The sequence below is a fragment of the Sminthopsis crassicaudata genome, chromosome 4, assembly GCF_048593235.1.
Source record: "Sminthopsis crassicaudata isolate SCR6 chromosome 4, ASM4859323v1, whole genome shotgun sequence".
Classification (NCBI taxonomy): domain Eukaryota; kingdom Metazoa; phylum Chordata; class Mammalia; order Dasyuromorphia; family Dasyuridae; genus Sminthopsis; species Sminthopsis crassicaudata.
In genome coordinates this window covers 362,717,944-362,736,935 of record NC_133620.1, presented here as the reverse complement: position 1 = coordinate 362,736,935, position 18,992 = coordinate 362,717,944, and the positions used below count along the sequence as shown (strand labels likewise).

The window sequence follows — 18,992 nt, the reverse complement described above, 5'->3', positions numbered from 1 at the left end:
TGTTTCAAAAAAAAAAAAAAAAGAAAACTGCATCAACAAAATCAGTGGAGCTGGAATTAGAAGAGAAAAAGCTAATTGGAAAAATTCTTTGAAGTGAATATTTTCAATAAAATTCTGATATCAAAGATAATAAGGAAATTGAAACAAATATCTAAATATAAGAGCCATTTCCCTTTAGAAAAGAATCCAAATTATATGTATAAGACACTTCAAAGGAATAAGTGCAAGCTATTAATAACCAAATGAATGAATTTCTAAAATTACCAAAATTAAGAAAATATCAATTTAAAACAATTTTGAAATTTCATCCTGCACTTACTAGATTGGCAAAAATGCACAAAAACAAAATAGATAAGATTGGAGGATTGGAAGATTATATATTACTTCATAGTTTGTAAAGCTGTAAATTGGTCCAGCTATTTGGGACAATAATCTGGAATTATATTAAAAAAAAAATCACTTTAACCTGTTCCTACCCTTTGCTGCACATACAGCAATATCATTGCTACCCATGTGCCTTATAAGCTAAAAAATATAAAACAAATTTTCACACATACAAATTATTTACAGCAGCACTATTTTTTTTAAACAGAAATAAAAGTTAAGGGAAAAAGTAGATATTTATCAAACGGTTGAATAACAGAATAAATTCTGATAAATTAATATTTGAGTGCATTTAGAATATTACTGTGTATAAAGAATGGATGTATTTGAGGAATTATGAGAAACCTGAGAAAACTTACATGAACTGATCTAGACCAAAGTCAGCAATAGGCCCAGGAAAACAATTTTCAATGACCATAATGTAAAGGAAAGCAAGTTTGAAACTTAAAAGAAACTTAAAAGAAACTCTGAGCAATGAAATGATTCATAATGAAATTATATGTACACACACACACACATATATATATATATATATATATATATATATATATTAACTTGAAAAGTTTTTGGTGAAGCATACTTTCTGCCTATTGGCATAGGTAGTATATGATGGGTATAGAATGAAACATACCTTTTTCAGTCTTGGCCAATGTGTTCATTTGTTTTGTTTAACTCTGTTTATTTGTTACAAGGCAATAGTGTATTGGAGGTTGGGGATGGAAATCACTTGAAAGTGACATTGACATTTTTAGAAAGAGTATTGCATCAATAAAACATTTTTAAAAATCAAGAAAATCAGAAGACCAACAAGCATATGAAAAAAAGACTCTAAATGGGAGAAACATAAATTTAAATAACTCGCGTTTTCCCTCATATATATTAAATTAGCATCACTAATGAAAAGGATATGATGATTAACAGAAATCATTCATCTTTATTATTTTTTTCACAGTATATATGCATGAGTAATTTTTTTATAATATTATCCCTTGTATTCAATTTTCCAAATTATCCCCTCTCTCCCTCTACTCCCTCCCCTTGATGACAAGTAATCCCATACATTTTACATGTGTTACAGTATAACCTAGATACAATATATGTGTGTAAATACCATTTTCTTGTTGCACATTAAGTATTAGATTCCGAAGGTATAAGTAACCTGGGTAGATAGACAGTAGTGCTAACAATTTACATTCACTTCCCAGTATTCCTTCTCTGGGTGTAGTTATTTCTGTCCATCATTGATCAGCTGGAAGTGAGTTGGATCTTCTTTATGTTGAAGATATCCACTTCCATCAGAATACATCTTCATACAACATTGAAGTGTACAGCGATCTTCAGGTTCTATTCAGAAATCATTCATCTTTAAGACTCCTTAGACCCAAAATCTCTTCTATCATTCCTGGATATATGTTATCTTGCTTTTCTTGAAGATCTGTCACATACAGGAAGGAAGTTTCTTGTTCAGTTGCTTTTTAGTCACATCTGATTCCTCATGACCCCGTTCTTGGCAAAGATACTGGAGTAGTTTGCAATTTCCTTCTCCAGTTCATTTTATAGATAAGGTAACTGAGCAAATAGGGTTAAGCGATTTTTCAGGACCAGATTTGAACTCAGGAAAATGAGCCTTCCTGTCTTCCAGGCCTATGACTACCCACTGCTTCTCTGAGATATATGAATGTACAAGAAGAACTAGCAACTCTGGTGTGAGGGTTGGTCATGTCATTTAGGGCTGCTCATTTTCATTTGGTATCTGTCTGTCACCGAGCTGTCACCTGTGGCTCCAAAAAGTTTGAGGATGTATGGTGACCACATCCTGGTAAAATCACTTTGGTAGATGGGCTAAAACAGATTGAAGGTAATCAATTATCCTCAAACCTATCAGTGAGTTAGGAGAATGCCTGCTGCAAGCGTGTGAAGACTTCCCTTTGGCAGAATGGGTGGATGAGAACAATTTGTTCCAGTGGCTATGAAGGCTGGAGCAGGTGCTGTGAAGCACTTAGAAATTGCTCAGACATCAGAAATGCCAAAGTTATGCACTGCATCCTGTGCCATAATCTGACATCTTGAGCTTTGTCTTATCACTGGACTTTGATGAGAATGAAGCTGTAGATTGTGCAACTCTGCCTCAGTTAAATGCAATTCCTGAATGATTCAGGATATCAGCTTGAGATACCTTCAAAATAAATGATGAATAACAAGTATTGGATGTAACTTCCTCCAGGGCAGAGCTTGTTTCACTCTTGCACATGAATGCCTAGTACATAGCACACAGCAAGCATTTGATGCATACTTTTTCATTTAAATCATTCCTTTAAAATGCAACTGAAAATAACAATAATTAACAGCTTAATTTTGATTAATGATAATAATCAAGTTTTGCAATGAGAAAGAAGTGATAAAATATCCCTTCTTTTACAAGAGAGGTGAGAGGGACTATGTTTAGTTCTGCTTAACTTTTTGTTCCTTTATTAACAGGAAGAGTTTTATGGAGAAAGATATAACAGGAAAAGATTGTGGAGAGAAAAAAATCTTCTGAGGTGAAAAGTCAGCAGAGATAAATAAATATTCTTATAAAGTAAAAAGGGCTTATCTGTTTCACTACAAGCTCATTTACCAGGTCACAACTGATCTGAAAAAGCCTCAAGTTATCTGGATCCAGATTCGGAGTGAATGAACAGTTTATCTTGTGTTTGTTGTCAAGGGACATACATACAGTATGTCTGATTGTGACTGCTCAGACCAATATGAGCGCAGAAGACTATGGCAGTTAGAGCACACTTGAAATGGAGATGTCTGGATTTAAATATTTCATCTTTCCTTTGTGCTACTGAGATTATTCTTTCCTCAAAGAGCACAGCACCTTCTTTGATGCAGGCACATCATGCTGGGTGGTCCTGCACCAACATGTGCCATGTCTCATAATCAATATTAAAGTTCTGACCTCTACTTGCCTTTAATAATTTCTCCATAAAATAGTCTTTTGGATAAACACAAGTTTGGCATTCAAACAATGCGGCCAGCCCATCAGAATTGTACTCTCTGCAGTAGAATATGAATGTTTGGCAGTTCAGCCCAAGAGGGGACGTCAGTGTCCATTATCTTGTCTGGCCAGGTCACCTTTAAATCTTCCTCAGACAATAAAAATGAAAGTAGTTTAATTTTCTGGCATGGTGCTGGTTGGCTGTCCAGATTTCACAGGCATTTGACAATGAAGTCAATATAACAACAGACCTTTAGTTTGGTAGGCAGACTCACAATTTCTTTCAGAGCCTTCTAAATATTGAACTAGCTCTGGCAATGTATGCGTTAACTTCACCATCTATGTGGCCATCCCTGGAAAGCATACTGCTAAAGGAAGTGAACTTGTCCATAGCAATCAAAATTTCTTCATTTCTCTGCTGCTTGTGACAATTAAGACCAAAAAAAACAAAAATTCTCTCCCAGTTAGTTCTCCATCATTGGTTACAACAAATGGGGCTAACAGTAGGAAGAGAGAATATGAGTTTTTCTTTGTTTGGCAGCTTTGGGTACTGCCCAGTACTTCAAACATGTCCTAGCTGCTTGAGATGTCTCTTTGAATTCCTGGGCATGGCTCCAGCCACCCCTCTGCTCTGCTCAATGAGCCACAGCTGCTGTTGTAACAGTTATCTTAGGGATGATTTAGTCCAGCTGATAAATGTTTAACAACCTGATCTCCAGAGGGAGAAAATATGGTCAGACATACCTTTAATTTTAATACACATTATTAGCAAATGTCTAGACAATCAACAAAATAATAAATGAAGTTATGATTTGTAATATTTGCAATTTTCCTAGGTATAAATATTTACACTGAAAATTTAACAACTGGGGCATCCAGCCTATGTTGGACAAAGTACTGGCTTCACAGTCAGGAGAACCTGAGTTCAAATTTACCCTCAGACACTTACTAGCTGTGTGACCCTGGGCAAATCTCCTCCCACCTCCAAAAATTTAACTATCAACTCTCTGGAGCCAGTTTGAACTCTAAACATATCCCTGATAAATCTAAACTTTGCTATTTCTAGATGAAGAAAATGAAAGGGATAAAATTACTTTTCCAAAGTTATATAACCAGCTTGCTTTTTACAAAAACAATTGCATTTTTTTTAACCAACCTGGAATCTCACATCCCTTCCAGAGATCTAGTATAAGTCTGTCTAGTTCACCCAAGTCCATGTTGAGCCATTATGATGCCTAAATCCAATATTTCTTTTAAAATCTAAACCCAGATTTTAGCGAACTATTTTTAAAAACAAACTATATTTGTTTTCAATCCATCAATCCATCAACAAGTATTTTTTATTCTGCTATCTGTCAGGCACCATAATAGGCACTGGGGATACAGTGAGACAATCCCTGCACCAAAGAAGCTTAACATTCTGCCAAGAGTGTGCAACATGTTCACAGGGCAATACACAGTGGATAGATGCAAAATAAAGAAGATAATGCATTTAAAGCTAAAAGGGATTAGATAAAAATAGAATGGGATTTCAGCGGTCAGACAGTTGTCAGGCATTTATTAATGTGCTAAGTCCTATGCTAAGTTCTGACATCACAAAGAGATTCAAAGCAATCCCTGCCCTCAAGAAGCTCTCATTCTAATGGAGAAAATTACATAAATAAAATGATAAATATAAGTAGAAAGGAAGTAATTTTGAGGGGAAAGGCCTAGAATCTGGAAAGTCTAGAAAAAGCTTCCTATAGAAGGCAGGATTTAATCTGAGAACTTTAAGGAGCAAGGAAAACTTCCTGAAGAGGAGAGTATTTCAGTCATGGAACAAAGCCACTAGAAAAGCATGAAGAACAGACATAGGATGTAAGGAATAGAAATCAGCCAGGGCAGTTTAGCAACACAGTGTATAGAATAGAGTAAAATATAAGAATTTTGGATGCTAAGAGGCCCGATTGAGAAGAGCTTTACATTCCAAATATAGACCAACTGTGTTTGATCTTTGAGGTATTAGGGAGCTAGTTGAATTTTTTGATGGGTGACATTTATTGATAGATTAAACCTCTGTTTCAGGAAAATTACTGCCTGAATCATGAAAGACCTCTTAAAGGAAGGGCATTTGCTCTGAAAATATACCAGTTAGATATACCAGTGTGCATTCTGTATAACCAATAGAATAAACTCCTTGAGATAGATACTTTTGGGGGAATGGAGAGAGGGAGCTATGTGCTTAGAGGAAGAAGTTTTGTAACCCCAGTGCCTAATATAGTGCCTTACATGCAGTATGTATTTAAAATTTTTGTTAAATAAAAATGAGTTATAGTTATTTTATTATGATAGTTGATGTAAGCCAAGTGTCTACACAGTAATAAGTTCAGACTTGGCTCCTTGTCCTGCTTCCTGAAGCCTACAGAAAAGCAGGCTGTCCTTTCATTAAAAGTGTAATATACAGACTTTGGCCATGAGGTGGCCCTAACTTCAAAAGACAGTGTTCAATGTGCATGCACTGGCTTTCCCAAAGATCTCAGTATCCTTACTAATCCACAGAAGGTGTTCAGTTTACAAAGTCCTTAAGTTCCCTTTTCTCATATAGTTTGAAATCCACATATTTCAGAACACTTGGGCGCTACCTGTAGATGCAATTCAATGTAGATTGAGGAGTATGATATAAAATATGTCCCATCCCATCATACCTCACCTCATCCCATCCCTCCCCACATCACCCAACCCTGCCCTACACTACTCTACTCTACTTTATCCCATCTTACTCTCCCCTCTCTTTCCCTTCCACTATCCTGCCCTATCCTATCCTATCTTATCTTTTCCTCCCTTCCCCTCCTCTCCCCTCCCCTATCCTATTATTTTTTCCTCCCCTATCCTAAGCTATAATCCCAAATCACTAAAAAAAAAAAATAAATAAAAAAAAAAAATAAAAAAATAAAAGGAAACTTCTTATTTCTGCTTTCAAATCCCTTGAGGACTAAACTTGGAAAATTTCCTACTTTCAAATGACTAATGTTTCATAAGATAAAGATGATTGCTTTTTAATTGGTCACATGATTTATTAAAACAGAGGAAAGTCACCATAAAAGAATTGGCACATTACAAAACTATAAAGCAGGTGCTTCATCCAGTTGTCTCATTCTCCAATTCCTTAAGCCACTCTTACTGACCAGGGCATGGGAAGAAAGATTAGGTGGGGGAAGCAGTTACGTATTTAAATTCCCCAAGATTGGCAGGCCAACAGAGAAAATAGGGGCAAAGTGCCAAGGTTTGGCAATGGTAACCCCTGCTCTATCCTATGGCAGCTGCGGTTTCAAGGCAGCTGTCTGTCCCATACAGACTTGCTGTGGTCTGGTCTCAGGTTGCTAATCTGTCTCACATACTCAAAGCCTTTGCTTTTTATCTGCTTCAAATCTCTACAATGACCACAACAACTCTCTAGGATATGTTCCAGTTCTTCTATCATATCACCAACATAAGCTGAAGCTATAATAATAGTTCAGTGGTCATATTGGGACCTACAAGTAACAAGTTACCCCAGGCTCTTTACACTATTGACCACTTCTAGTCTCAGAAATTCTTGTTCAATGGCCTCAAGGAAAGAATGGCAAGGAATCATGAACCAGAAGTCTCTTCAAGAATTAAGTAATTTTTATCTATCCAAATTATTTTAATTTTTCTGTCTTCAAGAACTAATAGACCTATATGACCAATTTTGTGCTTCAGTCCCCATCTCTACCCATTGTTTATTCTATATATTGCCTATTCTGTCAAATAAAAATTCTGTCATGCTTGGCTATTTGAGTAAGAGGAGAAAGTCAATTTTCCAGAATGAAAGGTGAGAAATTTCATCATGCACGGCAATAACATTGGGGTTCCTATTGATCACTGAAACAGATTTAACTTTTATCAGCAACAATTCTACCTGGTAAGAAGAGAAATACCTCTGCTCTAAAGCCTTCTGCCTCTCTGAGAGGAAACCTATTCAACACTCAGCCAGTCAGTTCATTGTAATTATCATTTGAAGTATGTCTTTAAATCAAAATTAAAATGGTTGTTACTGGTCAACAAACATTTATTAAGCATTTACTATATATCAGGCTCTGTGCTGAGTACTAGAGAAACAACAAAAAAATGCAAAAAAAAGGTCCCTCATCTTAAAGAGTTCACATTGTAATGGGGAGAAAATTATAGAAAAAAAAAATACATATATAACATATGTACAGAAAAGATGGAAGATAATCTTAGAAGGAGATACTACTAGTAGTTTAGACCAAGAAAGGTCCCCTTTAGAAAGCAAAATTTGAACTGAGTCTTGAAAAAAGCTAGGAGGCAAAGATAAAAAGGAGAGCATTATTGTAAATAAACAAACAAACAAATAAATAAATAAATAGGCAAGGAATGTGTGTAAGGAATAGCAAGGATGGTGTAGGTATATTATAGTTTGTTGAAGGGAGTAAAGTGTAAGAATATTGGAGAAGTAAAGAGAGCTGGAAGTTATAGGGAGCCATTGAGGGTGTGAGGATGAGATAGTTGTGTGTGTGTGTGTGTGTGTGTGTGTGTGTGTGTGTGTGTGTGTGTGTAAGAGAGACATACAGACAGAGATGAGGGAGAGACAAACAGATTCAGAGAGAGGGCTGTTTTGAATTGTGATTTAGGAGGCAAGTGAATAGAAGCAACATTAGAGCAGAAATAATTGTAAGGGTGAAACAATATGCTACTTCATGCAGTATGTCAAGGTTCTTCTGGAATTTGGGGCCTGGATTTTCCTCACCTATAGATCTCCTAACTATCTCACTTTCTTGAAATAATATAGTAGTGTTGCCTGATAATGTGTAAAATGCATTTGTTTTGTAATCAAAATATCTGTGTTCAAATGCTGGCTTTGATACTTAGTGTTGTTGTTCAGCCATTTTCCAGTCCTATCTGACCATTGCATATGGTAACCTTTCCATGTCTTAGAAGATTGTTCTCAAGACTAGTAGTGATTCAATAAAAATCATCATCTTTTGGTGATGAGATGTAGGAGAAGACTTTAGTAGAGGAATAGAATCTTATGCCCCATTAATAAAGCTAAAATTATATAATTAGCCTAGCTCCCTATCCCCTATACCTTCTCTCTTCTTGGCTTAGGCTATTCAGCTTTTACCAATATTCCATATATATATATATATATATCAATCATTATCATTATACTTTAAATTTGTACCCACTTTCCCCACAGATACTATGAGGATACATAAAGGAATAGGCCCCAGGTTTATGTGAGAAAATCTTCTATAACTACTGTTCTTTCCTTAACATTAATAAATGTCTTTTCTAGGAGCTAATTGTGTCTACGTGCTGATTATTAATGTAAGCATATTGATGGGGACGTATACATTATAATTTTATAAGTACAGACTCATGGGGTGCCTAGAAACTTGGAAAGTAGTAGTCATAAGTAGAAATACAAGTTGGAAAAGTACCATAGAGGGAATTCTACATAAGTGTGTGTTGTATGTATGTATGTACACATAAATATACAGGATATCCCAAAGATTTACTAAAGCTAAAGTATTTAGCTTTGTTATTAAACTTAATAACTATTGTTATGAAGTTTTAAGCTTTAATAACTTTTAAACTTAATAGCTATTAAAGTTTAAGATATCAGTAAGATTTTTTGAGGCACTTTGTTAATAGTTATTAAAGCTTCAAATTGCATTAAGACTTTGGGAAAATTATGTACTTAAGTACATCAAAGCTTTATAACTATGTAAATATGATCTGTCCTATAAATGAATTTCAATACTCCATTTAGTGGAGAGTCTGAGAATTTTTAAACTTGCATATTGATGAGCCTCTCCAAACTTAGCCAGGCCTATTCTTGAATGACAGAGATAGAGTCTATCATGGTGTCCATACTCAAAGTCTGTTTATTTTAGGGGGGCTTTTTGAAGTGTAAGATCCTTGGCAAAGCCTTGAAGAACATTTTCACCATGATAAGGAAAGGAGAAGTACTTTGGACTTTGGTGGATTATTTATATAATTTTCTATATAAAGTTATCCTCTTAGGCAGAAACCCTTGACTTTGGAAGGTTTTACCAACAGATAACTTTGACTGCCAATTTGGAAAGACTTCAACTCCAAGACAAATCAATCATCTGTTATCCAGCAGCTAATCTAGCTAAGTTCCAAGGGGCCCACTTATCACTGGGTTGACCTTAAAGTCATAAATTCTTCAGCCAAATCAAGTTTTGAAAGCCATGATTAGGTAAATAGTGAGGTTGTGATATGATCTACACCCATAAAAGATCCACAAAAATCATAGATTTAAAAAAAATAGTAGAATGTGTCTACTTATATCAGATAGCTATTCAATTTTATCTATCATGCCTCCCCCCCTTCTTACCCCAGGGTATAGATCCTGTCATAGTTTTGACACTTGGACAATAGTTATCCTCATGTTTCTTTGGGGGAAAAACAAAGGGAGCAATGGCATTTAGGTCATGAGCAAAGGAAGAAGTCACCGGCATAAGAAATTGATTGTGGCACAGGAAGCAGACTAACAGTGGGATATAAATCCTTGGGGATGGGCTCGGCAGAGAACATGGGAGGCATTGGCTATGAAATTATGAGCAGGGGAAGAATCCTAGGATTCAGCTGGATGCAGCTCTCAATCCTTCAGCACAGTGCTTAGCAGCCATAAAAAAATAAGCAAACAAAAGTCTACAAATCCTTTCCAGAGGTAATGAAAAGAAACTAGAACACATTATTCTAGCCTAGATAAATGCTGCAGTGTCTGGAAGTGGGACCAAAGATCCTGGCAAACTGGGAGATTTAGTAATAAGGAAAGTGAAGGAAAGGTGATCAGAAACAATATGGGGAGTCTGCCTTCAAGCATTCTAAAATGATTATAGAAACAAAGTCCAGAGTATTAAAAAGTGAATATCAACAGAGCAAGAAAATTTCACTGGGGCAGTAGGTAAATCCTGAAGGGAACTCACAGCTAAGGCATAGTTTGTCTAGTTCTTTTCAGATACAATAGATTTAAATTCAGACTGAACTCAACAGAGAAGCAAGAAGAGGAATTACAGAAGCATCTTGACCCAGCATTAAGAACAAGGACCAAAACGTCTCCTACGAAAGCCGGGCCACACAATGAAATTTATTAAAAGCCATTTTCTTCCTCACCAGCCAACCAATGTCGACCAGGCACTAACATTCTTTCTGACTTATTTCATTAACATTTCCTTCTGTTCCTGGAGCAAGCAAGGCTCTGGGGAATCTCTCCCCCCTTCTCTCTCCCCCTACCCCAAAGTGGGCATTGACTAGGAGCCAGGGTGTTGTCTGCAGAAAGAGAAATTGCAAAACCACAAATCGCAGAAAATCATCACTGCCAAAAAAACGAAAGGAACACACAATATCACGGTACCTCTTAAAAAGCAATTGCTCGTTTTACAGCCCTCGGGATAATTCAGGTTTGCTTGGCAACGCTCTCACCCATACCACCCAGAAGACAACTCTCTTCCACCAGAAGCAGTGGTCCTGATGAATAGATTTAGTTGAAAAGAAACAAGACACTTGGATGAAAACATTTCTTGGGGCCTGGTTAGGGATTGCAGGACCTTTGTCTTTGTTGTACTGCATTAATTTTGCAGCCCCTAGAGTCATGGAGTCTAGCCTCAGAGTGCAAGTTACTGTCACTGAACAGAAGGAGTGTCTCTACCAGCAGTAGCTAGTATATGGGTGGAGATCATTTTTCATGGTTACAGATGGATTCCATTCAAATGGAGTGGGGTCACATGTGTAGCATACATCTCCCAGTCCATTACTGTAGTTTCTCGTGCCCTTGGCTATAGATCATAAACTGTTGGAATAGAACTAAGCTTTCAGTACTTCAACTCTCAAATTTTACAAAGGAGGAAACTGAGATCAAAGGAAGACTAAAACTACATAGAGAGGAAGCAGAAGATCTAGGATTTCAACCTGGATCTTGACTTGAATTCTATTGTATTGGGGGCAGTTAGTTGGTGCAGTGGGTAGAGCACCAGTACAAATCTAGACTTAGACACTTAACACTTTCTAGCTGTGTGACCCTGGGCAAGTCACTTAAGCCCAATTGCCTCAGCAAAAAAAAAAGAAAGAAAGAAAGAAAATAAAGAGATATATTATACTTTCCTCTAGGCTACTCGCCTCTTGGATACCAAGTCTGAAGTCAGAAAGACTCATTCTCCTGAGTTCTAATCCAGTTGCGGATGTTTACTAGTATGTATCACTGGACAAGTCACTTAATACTGTTTGCCTCAGTTTTTTCATCTGTAAAATGAGTTAGAAAAGGAAATGGCACACTATTCTTGTATCTTTGCCTAAAAAACATCAAACGAGGTCACAAAGAGTCACATAAGTCTATGAAATGACTGAACACAACTCTGCCTCTTAGAGACACTGATTGTTTTAAATAGCCTTCTGATTTGATTAGGTTGTCTTTGGGTCATTTTGGTGGTTCCAATCAAATTTCTAGTAGGCACCAAATTGTGGTTCAAATCTCTGAAGTGTTGACCTGATTTGGTGACAAAAGTATCACAAGGCTTACATCAACCACTTGTGGTTGGGTTATTCCATTGTCCCAGGGATTGAATCACACTGATTTAGTCAGCAAAAGTCTGCTCACAAATGACTCTTAAACAACAGATCTAATCAAGAGCTAACACAATATAGCTAGTATACTATTCAAGCAGATTTACTAGAGGCATTTCAGATTGTTTTCAAATTATAGAAGGAGTTGTATACAGGAATAGGGATTCACAAATGCATATGCTGGAGGAAATATAAGTTCCACAACAGCAGGAAAATAAATCATTTAAATGTTGTTTCCTTATCATCTGAGCATATGGTAGTTTTATCATATTTGCAGTTGTTTCAAGAGGCAGTTAGGTGACATAGTAGGTACAAGGTTGGACATGGAATCAGGAATACTTAGATATGAATTCTTCCTCAGACACTAGCAAGAGAACCTTAGACAAGTCATACATACATTGGGCATCCCAAAAGTCTTGGTGTGGTTTTAAGCTTTAAGAGCTCCATTTATAATAACTTTAATAATATATTCAGTACACACATATATATAACTAACTTTGCAAATCCTAAAGAACTATGGTAATTATCATCATCATCACACCATTATTATCATCATCGTCAACCTACTGCTCAAATAAGACTTTCCAAAGATAGCCATAGTAATTTTCAAGATGAACTAGAGAGCACTTTTAACTGAAGTCCTTTTAAGGTGACAGACAGTTCAACATTTGTATTCATATTTTCATATGTACATATCTATTTTAAAATCTTTCTACCTCATCTAAGTTTTCCCTACTCATGTATTGTATTTAACTTTTTTTCTTTTAATGTCATGGTTTTTCTGAACCATACAGACGTCATGTAAGAACAAGGAAATGAGAATAAGGGATAAAGCCAACTTCCCTTTAGCAACATTCATTCACTGTTAGAAGAAGCAGAAAATAAAGGTCAATAGTAAACATTTAGGTTTGGCAACATGAAAAACCAGGGTTTGCTAATAAACTCCAAGACAGATCTATTGACAGAAACTGTTTAAAACATCCATATGGCTTGATAAAACAATAAAGTTCCCCAATAATATGTGCTGAGATTGGCATTTAAAGGATTTAGTAAATAGAGAAGTCTCTCAAATCAAGTTTAATGGGCTTTAAAGCCTTATAAAGAATCGAGATTTTTCTATTGGCTATATAGGTTGTGGAATTCTAAGACAGCCCCCAAATATATAATATTGGGGAAAAGTTCAAAAAAGAAGTTCTAGTTTTCCAAAGAGAAATCTCATATTATATAACAGGATCATCTCTTATTTAACAGACATCTGTGTGGAGAAGGTTTTCATGTTTTAAGGAGAAATAGCTCTATCTTTGATGTGTTAAAATTTGATGTCTAGAAACGGCTTTGATTTTCAGAAACCAACAACAAACATCATCTTGGGAAATTAATAGTGTGCTTTGTCTGATGTTTAGATGAACCCATCTTCTCACATCCTCAGAGAGGAGTGTATTCAATTGTAAAGAGATTTTTGTAATTTGAAACATTTCATGCAAGTGGGTTAACACCTTTGAATCTCAATGGGCCCAATGATATCTAACTAACCATTCTACCACCTGCAAAGTATGCACATAGGAAAGATGGACAGTATGTCTTCCTTGTGTGCCATTTGAATACCTCAGCTGTTTTTAAATTAAAATTCTTTTAGAAACAATTAAATTTCTGTCATTTCCGGATGTCATTATTATCCATTTCATTTTATGAAAAAAGTAGTCATTTTAATTCACAAAAACAAAAACTGCCTATACAAACTGCTTTACAGGCTCATAAATTCCAGGCCTCAAAACAAGCTTAATTATTTCTATCCATTAGAATTAAGCAACTTTAATTGAGCTATTTGAAGTTCTGAGAACCACCAAACCAAGATTAGGACTGTAACCCTTGTGATAGAATGCTACTTTCCCTAATGTTTTTGAAACTCTGACTATACAAATACAAAATAACCTGTATTATCACTAAGTTACTGAAGAAGATGCAGCTTATGTTTCCACAATGTTTTAAAAGCAAAAGAAACAAACAGTTGAACACACACACACAATTTCAAGTAGTCTGAAATCAGTTGCTGTGTGGATAAACTATCAAGATGACTAGTATTTTTGTGCTTTATTCTACTCTCTTTGTGGCATGCTTAAACTATCTAATATTAACAAAAAAAAAAAAAAAAAAGATCAGATCTTCTGCTTGATAAAATGTCCCACCCTATTAAAATCCATAGAAAGACTTACACATTTGACAATTTCCCACCAAGACCATATCCACCATCCATCTAAGATTTCTGACATAGGAATGTCAGATAGGAGTCCTATACAATTAGAGCTCTCTTAAAAATAGAGAAAATAACTCCATGCAGTTTCAAAAAAGGAACTAACATACTTACATTTTGCTGCAAGTGAAATGTCGGTCTTTAATGTGTAGACTCTGAAAACCAAAGAGAAAGAGAAAAAGAGAATATGGTTAAAAAAAAAAAACCAGCAAGTAAATTGTAATGACTCTAGGATGAAAATAGAGTATACTGCTTCTGAATGTGTATCTCTTGGCTGAGAAAAGGAAAGCATATAAGTGAGGAAACACTTCAAGTGACCAATTCAGCACGTGTTCAAGAAGACAGATTTCTGTAAGGAAAAAAAAAAAAAAACAAATGTGGATTGTAGTATCATAGAAAATTATGTTGATAAACAATGATATTACTTTCTACCTTACTTAATTGAGGTAAGTGAACCATTTTTTAAAATCTGAGACATTAAAAGTGCCATCATCATATATCAAGATAAAAATCTACATTTTGTGAATTATGTTGTACTGGTTGACCTGTAACCCCTCCCCCAACTCTGAAATGTCATGATTTAACAATTATCCAGCTATTTTGGTATGGTTGTTCAACCATACAAGAGTCACTGATCTTTTCCCCATATCAATATCTGCCACAACTCTCTAAAGTAATGGATTCTTAACCTTTTTTTGCGTATGTGTGTATCATGCACCCCTTTGACAGCATGGTGAAGCTCATGTATCCTATCTCAGAATAATATTTTTAAAGAATAATATTCATAAAGCAAAATGTTTAAGATTCTAAAAGAAACAAAAGTTTAGTGAAAATAAAGAAATATACATAGATAAGGAAATATATACACATATATAAGGAAATATATACACACGTGTGTGAATATATACACACATATATTCATATATTGGTATATCCTCATCCAAGTTTTCAGACTCCCTGAACTTTATCCAGAGAAGCTTGGTAGAGATTGGAGTCCACTGACTACTTGTTAAGGGTTTGATCATATTAAAATGGACATTTTTCTATATTTAGTAGTAAGATAGTTGTTGAGTATTAGAATGAAAGCTTACAAAACTCCATATCTGAACTTTCAACTCTTAGTTTTTCTAGGGGAGTTTAAACCCTGAGAAATAACCAATTCGTCATACATTTGAATTCACTTGACTTTTTCCTGGAAAAAAAAATTGAAATTAAGAAAGATTTCTGAATTTAGAGTTAGATCTCAAATTCCAATTATGTAATTTACTAACTGTATGACTTTGGGCAAGTTATAATTATCCCTTTCCCATCACAGTTTCAATACATCAGAAGGTGAGTATAAGAAATTAAATGGAAATTTTTGAGGAACTTTGCAGAAAATGCAGTCAACATACAAAGACCAATAGATGAAACAGAAAAAGTTAGAAACTCAGAAATGCATAAAATACATGTCAAGTATTACATAATATCAATCCAAATTTTGCAATAAAGTATTGTAAACACCCCATAAAAATAAAAGAAAAAGAAAAATTTAGACTTCTTCTCTAGGAGAAGGGAGGGCCAAAAATTTTACAGAGATTTTCCAGATTACAGGGGTACTGTGCCTCTAACACCCATGATATAGAAGGGATAACTGTTCTTAAACCAGGAATATTATTTTAGCATAGTTTGTAGACATTTGAAATTCAAAAGAACTAAGGTATTTTTAAGTCATATTCCATGACTTTTTCTATATCTTTGTTATTGGTGTCCAAAGTATTCTAAAGGCTTTTCAAATAATGAAAGAAATAAAACACATGGTTCTACTCATAAAAACCAGATGCATCAAATGATGCAGTTGCTTAAACATTTTATACTTTTGTTGTAAATAAGAAGAAATGCTCCAATATTTATTTATATTGGGCTGTTTCTTTGACTATATTAGTCTTTTTTCCCTTGGAACATTGGTAGAATTTGTCAACACTTATAAAACCTTGTGAATAATGTATTTACAAAGTAAAACAAAATTTTAACTTTGCACATAATTTCCACTACTGTATGAATTTTTTCACAAATTTTTTAGAATTTAGTTTGGTTGTCATAATAATGTAATTTTGCTTACAATCTTACTGATAAAATGTTTAAGAGACAGTCTGATGAAGAGATTCTAGAATTTGTAAGGAATATCCCATCTGACTCATCCACTGATGAACTTTCAGATATGATTATTCCTCATCTGATTACAGAGATGATGAGTCCACTAGTGAAATTCCTTCTACAATGAATAATCCAAAAGATAATGATTGCAGTAATGCAGTTCTTATTAGAGCACTTCCATAAAAAAAGATAATAAATTATGTCTGAAAGGTAAAGATGGTTCTTCTTGGCAATGGGTTGTTGCTTCTCAAGTGTGTGAGAATACTTGAAAGAGCTAAATATTATTACATTGCAATCTGGTCCCACCATATATTCTACCATACATATTCAAAGATAAATCCTATTTCTCTTGTTTTCTTTATTCCTTTCTTTTAGATTTTTTTGTAGTGAATCAGTGCTTAGAAACATTTGAGTAACAGGCAATACTGATTGGCTTCTTACATTAGAAGAGTTAGAGAAGATCATTGGTCTTCTTGTTTGTCGCTCATAGTTGGAAAAAAACCTACCAATAAAATGTACATGGAATAACTCATTCATTCAATAAAATTTTTCCATAAATTGATCCCTAGATATGAAATAAGAAATTTTCACTTTGACCAAAATATTAAAATGAAGCAAATCTATCTCAGAATAATGTTTGTCTTTAACCTTATTAAATTTTTTCAGAAGAATTGTCCTGATAAATACATAATGGTCAATGAGCAATTGCCGTCTTGCAGAGTACATGGAAAATTTATTCAATATGTCAAACAAACAGACAAATCTGACCTTAAATTTTGGTAGACAATCAATATTGAAAACAATATTTGTTTACCTTTACTTGGGAAAAACTAATACTAGAGATTATAATCACTTCCTGCACATAAAATATTGAAGTTCATGAACCATTAGTCAACAATGGTACAATATAACCTGTAACAATTATTTCACATCCCTTGATCTTTCCTTGAGATGTACAAAACAGAAGTGAAATATAATTGAACTATTCATCAGAATAGTAGAGAATTTCTAAAAATAATAAACATATGCAGGTCACCACATTAAACTGGTTCTGAAATCCTCATAGAAGTTTATAGTAATCCTGACTTTAGACCAGTGTAAGAGATCTAAGTCTGATATTATAATGAGTACTCTCCATCTAAATGTTCACATTCTAGCCCAGAACAACTTGAAGTCAGATTCTATCTTATTTTAAAATAAAAATAAGATAGGAATAAATGGTTTTGACCAGATTTCAAAATGTTACTTAGTGAAAGCAACATGTAAAGAGATGGTTCATATGTATTTTATTTTATTTTCTGTTTTTTTAAATTCAATTTTATTTTATTTTATTTCCAACTTCTCTTCCTTCCTTCTACTCATTGAGAAGGTAAGAAATATAAAATTCATTACAAATAAAAAGTTGTGCAAAACAAATTTTCCACATTAGCCACATCTGGGGAGAAAAATAAAAAGAAAGAAAGAGAAAAATGTGATTCAGTCTACACTCTGAATCCATCAGTTTTCTCTCTGGAGGTAGACAGTATTTTTCATCATGAGTCCAGAATTATGAGCAATCATTGTGTTGATCAGAATTACTAAGTCTTTTACAATTAATTATCTTTTTACAATATTTTTACTGTGTAAATTGTTTTCTTGGTGCTGTTTACTTTGCATCAGGTTCATATATTTTCTTTCCATCAGTTCATATAAGTCTTCCCCTGTATTATTTCTAATAGTATAATGATATTTCATCACATTACTGTCATAATGTATTTAGTCATATCCTAGATGATGGGCATCCCCCCAGTTTCCAACTCTTCATCACTAAAAAAAAAGCTACTATAAATATTTTTTGCTTATATGGGTAATTTTTTCTTTATTCCTTTTGTATATACACCTAAAAGGGTATGTATAGTTTAATAGTTTTTGGAGCATCGTTCCAATTTATTAGAATGGTTGACCTAATTCATAGACTATGCTAAGATAGATATTAAATTTCATCATTTCACAAATGAGAAGACTGAAACCCAAGGCATACAGATAGCAAATGGTAAAGCTTCCACATTTACTGCTTTCTCTACTAATTCATAGTGGGATACATTGGCATAGATGATCTGACCTATAGGTAGAATTGGAATAGAATGACCTATAACCTTCAGGAAGTTCCAAATTGGAATTGGAGATTATAGGGAGAGGAAAGCAGGCTCTCAGAAAGTAGTCATACAATTATGGGACTCTATAGTAGTGGCTTGTGAAAGTTGCATAATGAGATGGAACAGACCAGCAGAGGGGATTGAGGTAAGATATATGATTAGTGGTCCTTATGAAAAGGAAGCCCGAGTCTCCATCCACCATCTCCTTCTGCCCATTGTGAATTTGTTAGTTAGACTCCTCCTATTAGTATCAGATCTGCTAAGTTTTGGCTCAGTGAAAAGAGTTGGAAGGATGATTGATTGTGGATGGAGAGGTAGAGCTGTTTATATATGTATTGTTATTTCACAGTTTTCGACATGAAGTTAACCAGGCACATTAAGATGTTATTCTGAAAGCTAGAGAATTCCCCCCCTGGGTAAAACATCTACTTTAGCCAACATATAAAGGATGAAAAGTTTGTTTCTAGATTAATGCTTCAGTAATGCTTTC

The 18,992-nt window shown here is 34.6% G+C and overlaps 1 protein-coding gene across 1 annotated transcript in view; it reads right to left on the bottom strand.

The window, feature by feature from the left end:
* Positions 1-18,992, bottom strand: part of ANKFN1 (ankyrin repeat and fibronectin type III domain containing 1) — a 555,599-nt gene that overhangs the window by 307,566 nt on the left and 229,041 nt on the right. Inside the window, 1 exon segment of the mRNA XM_074261847.1 lies at positions 14,346-14,386. The gene's annotated coding sequence lies outside the window, so the exon portion shown is untranslated.